We start from the raw sequence: 8171 nt of genomic DNA on the forward strand, positions 1-8171 counted from the left end.
CAAATTTACGGAAATGGGAAAGGGCCGAAACAATTTAAACTAAAGAAATGGAGAAAATATCAAATAAAAGAAAATGAAAATTCCTTAAAGAATTTTCAAGCTTTACGGATTTCCTTTCTCCCAAGGCCTGGCGTAGTCTTGGTTTGGGCCAGTAAGCCTTTACCGTTGGGTTTGGCATAAAGTCGTAAACGACTTATTCACGGTCGATTTTTCTGAGTGATAAGTCTTTCTTCTCCGTCCAATTACAGATTACGGATTTCCTCCTCAACTTATCGACCCCGTTATATGTTGTCGCGTCTCCAACTACCGCCGTAGCTGTCTCCGGACGAAGCTTGCAGTGGTGGATCCCCTCTTTCAATCTGCTATCTTCCTCACTTCTCATTCTCTCTCCTTAATGGTGGTTGTGATTGAAGCTATTCATTGGACATTAAGGCCTCGAAAATTTTTCTCATTTCAATTTCCTTCACCAGAAAGCTATAGATAGTAAGATCGGACCGAAAATGTCTATTGCTTCTTCGACAGTTTCATCTGAAACGCCCAAAGACAGTGACCGTACAAATCTATCTCACACTTTCTAGTACTTATTCGGTTGGTTCTCCTTTTAATTCTCTCTTCTTTTATTGATAATCCTCACTCGTCAATTCTGTTGATTTAATTTTAATAACAATATTATTTTTATTTTTGTTGAATTTCGTTTGAGAGATATAGCTACACAGTTCTTGTCAAGAGGAATCCCATTCATATTCAATTCCTGGATAGTGAGGCACCTCACCAAGGAGGACTATGCGGTAACTGCAACTATATATGCTTCGCCTTTGCCTTCATTTATCAGTTCTTAAAGTTGACTTTCAATTCATTAGAGATTGATTTGTTCTTCTTTTTTGTTGCAAGTTTATGCAGTTCAGTTCCATCTGTTTGTGACATGCGTGTTGTTTCTTAGTCGCGAAGGTTTCTGGCGAGCCTGCATGCCTCCAGATATTAGATTGTGATTTCTCTCTCCTTTTCATTGATTTCATTGTAATATTCGTTTCTGCTTATTTGCTTCATTATAGTAATTTGTGCTTGTGTGTTTTATATTTTGCCTGATAATGCTTCATACGTAGGCAGTGGGCAGTAACTTGGGGGTTTTAGTTAGTGTTATAGAAGTACTAAGCTTAATGCTGGTTCTCTAATTTAGATTTTGTATTTGTTGTTTAAATATCAAAATTTTTTTTTTCTAATTTGTATAATTAAGGGTCATAGCAAAATTCGATTAATAAAAATACACAGTAAAGCAAACAAATGATTTTAAAATTTCATAATATGAGAGCAATTCGGTCATCTTTGTTGTCAATATAAGCTAGATTTTATGTATCATCACTAGATTGGGTTCAGAAGAGATTAGCTCTTGGGTCTTATCCTCTGACCTTTTAGCTTTGTGTGTTGTAGCTGTTTGTTTACTCCCAGATTTCATGTCTTTTACTACAGTGAAGGTGCTTCGGCAGAAGATAATGCTGCAATGTTGTTGAAAGTGGCCTGGCTAACTTTCCCACTTGGAGTGGTTATCACGATTGCAGCATGTGTCTTTGTCTTTTGGTGGCAAGAATTACATCTTTCTGACCCATATGCTCAAGCTATTTTAATTAATGGTATTGCTTATAGCAGCTTCCAAACTTTCTACTATTCTTGTGTCTTTCAAAATTCTATTCATTAATTTCCTATCTTTTTCACATGTTTTTCACTTTCAATTACTTTTGAAGTTGCTGTTTATTGCTAGTTATTGAGTTAATGGCCTTCAGTTTTGTGTTTTTGTCATGTTTAGATATAACCACTGTAAAATTAACCCCATGCTCGTTAATGTCGGCTCTTGCAATGTGTAATGTATTCCAGTGTTGCCACTCCTAGTGACTTTAAGCATAAACACATTGCATGGATTTTTTAAAAAAAGTTCAAAGATTTTCTGTTCTATTAATCACACATTCACACTTCTGGATTAACCATATCCATCTAAAGTCAGGATATTACATGCTTAAAATTAATCAAAGAATCTGGAGTCTGCAATTGAGACCAACTTAATTGCAATAAGTTGACTACTTATTCACTGTTGGTGATATTGCTTTTAGAACAAATTGATTCACTAGATTTTTTTTGCAGGTTGTGCATGTATATTAGAGCTCTTGGCGGAACCTTTGTATATCCTTTCTCAGACATTGTTGCTACTCAAATTGCGGTTAATGGTTGAAACTGCAGCAACATTTTCGCGTTGTGTAACAATGTATATTCAAATTGTGAACCCAGCTAATATGGTAAAGCTTTTAAATGGATTATATTTTGAGTCTTAATATGTACATGTTGCGGATCGTCCTATTTTGAAAGTGTTTTTTGTGTCTGTGTTAATGCTCGCATATATGTTTGTCAATGCTTCTTGAGTTAATTTTCTTAGATATATTGTTGTGTTCTTATGTTCTAATTTTACCAAGCACTAGTGTTATAGGGAATGACGGTTAGCAGCTAATGTTGTTTTCTTCTGCTTGTGATGCATAGGTGTAGTGTTTATGACGTTTATGGTGGATCATTAGGCCCTTAAGCATGTATCTTGGACTCTTGATCTAGAAGAACTTTCATGTTTGAATACCAATATTGTGATTTGTCCTGTTTTGTTTCTTTTATCTTTCTCAGCTTGTCTTATAGACATCTAAACTTATTTACTGTCCCAATAGAGCTTTTTCGGTTTCTTTTGATTTACGTGAGTCTGCTGTGAGATCTTGCTTCCTAAGATTTTCATGAACATGTTTGATCCTGATTCTTACAGGAGAAGGGAATTGTCTTTGCATTGTCTCAAGCAGCATATGGAGCCTGCTTATTTCTGGGCCACTGGAGTTATTTTCTTCTTTTTTGTGCATTTAGAAGTTCTGCTCTTTTCCCTTTCAGGTACTGGGGCTTTTTTTCTTGACCTGATTCTCTCTGTAGCAATATGTATGATTGAATTGTTTGTTCTCCTTGCCCTTATTTGTGGGTAAAAGAGAACTTGAATTAATGGTAGATAAGTATATGCATCTGCTTTTTGTCAATTTTCTACATTGACCTACTGGACATTAAGCTTTCTTCATATGATGTAACATCCTGACACTACATTAGAGCTGTCATCATAACTGCTTTATCTGAGTTCCTTGAGAATCCTATCCACATGTTGGGCTTCAACCCTTTTGTGCGATTCTTTACAGATAATTAGTCATCAGGTTCTCCTAGATGTGCTTCTTTTAATTTGCTTTCAGTTCATGCCTAAAGTGTACATTTATTTTCTTAATTATTTAGTAAATACTTGCCCTGTCTTTTAAATATTTTTGTCCAGATTTTCTATATAAAGTTCAACTTTTGCAGAGTAGGACATATGATGAATTTTGATAAGCAGCTCTCAAACATGTGTATGTTGTTTACCCTTCAATCTTTCCGAAGGTTGATCCTTCAAGAAGGAGAAAAGATGGTCCTTGTATGGTTGGATACACCATATAACCAAGCTGCTTACGGACTTATAGACAAACTAGGTGAGTAGTCAATCCAATTTCTGTATGCCTACAAACTTTAGCTATTAGGTTTCTGACATTAGACTGTTTAGTTGGTATAATGCAATTCATCTGATCTTTTGCTACTACAGTTGAGAAAATACGATTAGTTTCAACCTTTAAAGAGCAAATATAAACCACCCTGTTTGTTGAATTTAGGGAGCCTGGTTGTCAGGTTGGTGTTTCTTCCTTTTGAAGAAAGTTCATATGCTACATTTGCCAGGTCAGCATCAGGTTTGTTACTCTCCTTTTTCCTTAAGTCATTCTCTGAGGTGTATGTCTTACAGTTCTTTTTGTTTTTAGATTCTATTATTGCCTTTTCAGTGTATATTTTATTCTGTTGGATAACTACTATTTCATCATCAGCAAACAAATTGCCCGTTCCAACTTTTTTTTAAGATCAGATATATGGCTAACTTTAATTCTTGGTTAATTGCTTTGTATATGCTGTCCCAACTCTCAGAGTTATGCTCTTTTTTTTTTTTGCTTTACTTCAAGTAATTGCGTTCATGTCTAGGAAATGAAGTCAGCTTGCTATAGGATGTGCTTCAATTAAATTAGTAATTTTCCTTTCAGGGGAAAAGAGAGAGATTGGGTGCATTTTAGGAGAAAGAAAAGAAAGAAGCACTCTCCGGTGCCCAGAAAATATGGGAAATTTTCTATATGTTTATCATTTATACAATGACTATGATTGCATGTGATTGGGAGCATGGATTAAATTAATTGCTGCTGGCACATTAAATGACTGATATAGCATGTTAATAACTTATATTCTTTCCTGGGCTTGGTTGTTTATCTCTATAATGTGCATGAAATGAATACCATATTAGAAATTTGTATCACTTTTTATGTTAGTGGTCCAACTATTTGATAGAAGTTGTTTCATGGGACTTGGCACCAAGGTATCACTTTATGGTGAATCTTCCCTTGGCACATTAATCTTCCTTCCTGTTCATGTTTCATTGATTTCTATGTTCTGCACTTTAAGGCCTAAACTAATTGGCAATCAGAGAGGAAAGAGTTTACCTACACACTACAACACTGCTACCTTTCCTTCTAAACTAGCTACTTCATGCTTCCATGAAGACTTAACTTTCTAAATGCTACCTTTTGTAACGGTCATTCTCATTAATTAAGATGGTGCATCATAAGTTGTATCATATTGATAAATATCTCGACAGGACAGTCTCCAGAGAAAAGAAAGAATTTAGGAAGATGTCTTACTGAGGCCCTGAAGCTTGTTTTACTAATTGGTACATTCTTTATTGATCTTGTATAATTTATTGAGTTTCTTTTTTCCTTTTGTAATTTTCAATATTTTCCCTCTTTTCCTGAGGATGGATTTTCTTGGCATTGCCAACAATATTGTAATATAATGAAATTCTCAATCAATTATGGAAGTAATATATGAATAATATCATAATTTTGGGACTTCAATTGTAAAAGCATGTCATTATGAATGGAAATTATGATTGCTGTTGGCTGATCTTCAATGCTTGCTTTGTTTTAGAGGTGATATGTTAGTAAATAGTAACCATAGTGAACAAATTTATTCTATTCCTGTCTTTATTTTATTTGTCTTATGGTATTTCATAATTGCATGTCAAAACACGACCTTCATTCCTTTCAGTTTCAGATGCCCTCAGCAACCATTATGTGCTTGAAGATCAGTTTCTTTTTTTCTTAAATAACGCTCTTTTTAAATGTTTCCTTAAGTTACTACTTATTTTATAGGTCTCATAGTTTTGGCATTTGGCCCAAGTTACTCCTATTCTTTCGTCAGACTGTTGTAAGGTCAGAAATGGAGTGATGGAGAAGCTTCAGCAGCCCTCCGTTATTATTGTCTCTATATCATTGTTTTGGCCATGAACGGTTAGTAAATTTGGATTATTAAGCTTGTTAATCATGGATGTGGCTGCCTAAATGTTATCCTCAAGTGTCATTTTGAACTTGGTTACTTTGTCTCATTCTTTTTCTTTTGCTTTTTTCCTCATACCCGGTATATTTGAAAAAGGTGCTATGATTTCATGCTTCACTGGCAGAAATCTGGATTGTTTTACATCATGTTATCAACATTATATCATACAGCTATCTGGTTTTGCTGGATGAAGATTATACTCTTGGCAGTTACATTATGAATATATCTCTTGCTGCCACTTGAGTTGTTGATGCAGGATATTATTCTTATATTTGGTTTTGCATCAGGGACTTCTGAAGCATTTCTTCATGCAGTTGCAACAGAGAATCAACTCAAATGCTCAAATGATTTATTACTTGTATTTTCATTGATATATGTAGCATTGAATGTCCTACTAATACGGTCTGCTGGTGCTGTTGGTTTGATTCTTGCAAATTCTTTGAGTATCCTTACCATATTGAGGCTATTTTTCCTAGTGGTGAGTTTTTGCTTTCAGTGAGTTGAATCAACCAGGTTCCACAGGAAACTGCTGTTGAGCACAGCACAAAAGAGTTATGTATTACTGCGTTGAGCATATAATAAGAAAGACATGAATGTTCACATCCTTAAAAATTTCTGATATAAGCTTTTCCACAATTTTCTGCCTCTGTGTTGCATGTGTTGCTGGTTGGCCTTTTGACAGACCTCCCCATAAAACTCCTCAATTCTCAAATATCTCCATTTTTTGTAAAAAAGGTTTCTTTATAAAAAGCATTTCCTTCTATTTACTTGACAATTAAATAGATATGATATTGAGGATTATTTACTCTGCAGTTTTCATCAGACACTATTTCCAGGTATGACTTGTGTAATTTAATCATGTTTTGGTAGTAATTTCAACCTTATATTGGATCTCATTTCCTTTTTTTGCCGCAGGAGTCTTCTTCATTTTCTTTCTACAGCTGTCTGCCTTTGGGATGGACAATTCCGTTGCTGTCGACTGTAGCTACTCTTATTTCTGAAAAAGTATTTCTGGACCATGAAAATATTTGGCCGTCCATTTTGATTCATTTTTCAATCGGCTTCACTTTCTTCTGCATCTCTGCCTTCATCATGTAAGTATCTTCCTGTGCTTAAAGTTTTCTAAACTTCTTAAAGCTAACTCTCTATTACCATCTTATTTTTGGTTTATACCTTATATATGCATGCGTGCTTGTCATTTATAATGTTTTGATTTAGAAAACATATTCATTAACGCAGTATTTCTATCTTAATGAGTAGTTATTGTCGTGAGAGACCTTTTATCAACAAAATTATCCGTTTCTGCGACCACTTGGACTGAAATCAAGAACCGCCATAACTTCCTTTTCGAAATTGAAGGTGAGATTATTTCCCTTAAGCTCAAGAACCGCCATAACTTCCTTTTCGAAATTGAAGGTGAGATTATTTCCCTTAAGCTTACTTCTCATATTCCCCATAATTTTTCATTTACTTAGTGTGTTATGATGTGGTTTACGGTGGAGTTGTGAAATTCATTCAATTGAAAAATCCAAAGGAAATTCTTCGTGACATTATAGAATAGATTTGTTGGAATTGTATGGTATAGTGGATGAGAAATTCAAGAATTTTGAATTTTTCTGAATGTCCTCTCATGATAAAGCTGATGATATATATAGCATTCACAGTTTTTTCAGGCTAGGATATTCTAGATTTGGCTTTTGACACTATTGTTTTTTTGAAAAGGTTTACACTTTTAAGCTATTATTTTCCTGACATTTCCTATTCACGTCACTGCTTGTCCCGAAGGTCAGTGACAATTTCGATTTCGCCATGAACGCTGACAGAGAAACGATAGATTAGAAATTTGCGCAGATTCAAGGGGTGGTCACTCTCTTTTCTCTGCATTTATCTCTGCCCTCTTCCAGGGATTCACCAAAGCTGTTAAAAAAAACCGGGTTCATTTCTTCTAAGTAGACTGGGCCAACACTCTACTTTAACTGTATCATTCAAAGGACAGGAATGGTTTATACCATAACAGGACAATATAATGTGTTAAAAAATTGCTTTCTACTGTCTCCATTTATTCTTGAAATCGTTTTAGGTTTTCAAAAATAGATAGCTTTCACTTTAGTTTGTCTTTTTGTTTCTTTTTATTCTGGAATTTCATAATTTTGTTTTTTTTTTTTTATCTTGAAAAGTACCAAAAAAAAGGGGTAAAACAGAGCCTCAAGGCCAATAAACAGAACCTCAATTGAAGATAATTCCTTTGGTGCAACTTTTTTTTTTCTTTTTTTTTTTTTGAAAATTTCATTCATAAGAATCGTTGCTCATTTTTTCTGTTAAAATGTTATGTTTGTACGACAATAACCATTTCTCTTCTATTTTATATTTTTTTAAAAAACTCTTCCCTTTTACGTTAAATGAGATGAGATATAAAGTGTTAAATATTTAGTTTTAATGATCAAAATTTAAATTTTAATAATTTTTAAATCATGATAATCAATTATAAAAAAATTATTATGATGTTAATAGGAAATGGTGATAAACGTTAAAAAAACCATAATAACCATTATCATGGCTTGAGCCAGTGGTCCCATTCTTCTAAGCTGAAGTAAATTGATATGATTGTTTACTAGTTTGTTTTAATGTCTCGAATCCAAGTATTTCTACAATGCTTATGTCATATTTTACGTAATTAAGAATATATTTTTTTTAAATCTCTTTTTATCTAA

At 33.9% G+C, this 8171-nt stretch overlaps 1 pseudogene across 1 annotated transcript; it reads left to right on the forward strand.

The window, feature by feature from the left end:
* The first annotated feature begins 37 nt into the window (after positions 1–37).
* Positions 38–7081, forward strand: LOC111289221 (uncharacterized; annotated as a pseudogene). The gene is made up of 14 exons (XR_016346627.1): positions 38–588; positions 709–787; positions 890–985; positions 1468–1628; positions 2134–2285; positions 2792–2910; positions 3361–3524; positions 3702–3776; positions 4724–4795; positions 5277–5414; positions 5748–5903; positions 6244–6296; positions 6376–6554; positions 6721–7081. The product of XR_016346627.1 is annotated as an uncharacterized LOC111289221 (transcript).
* The last annotated feature ends 1090 nt before the right edge of the window (positions 7082–8171 follow it).

The sequence above is a fragment of the Durio zibethinus genome, chromosome 11 (assembly GCF_047325235.1).
Source record: "Durio zibethinus cultivar Kanyao isolate XHJ-2024 chromosome 11, ASM4732523v1, whole genome shotgun sequence".
NCBI lineage: Eukaryota > Viridiplantae > Streptophyta > Magnoliopsida > Malvales > Malvaceae > Durio > Durio zibethinus.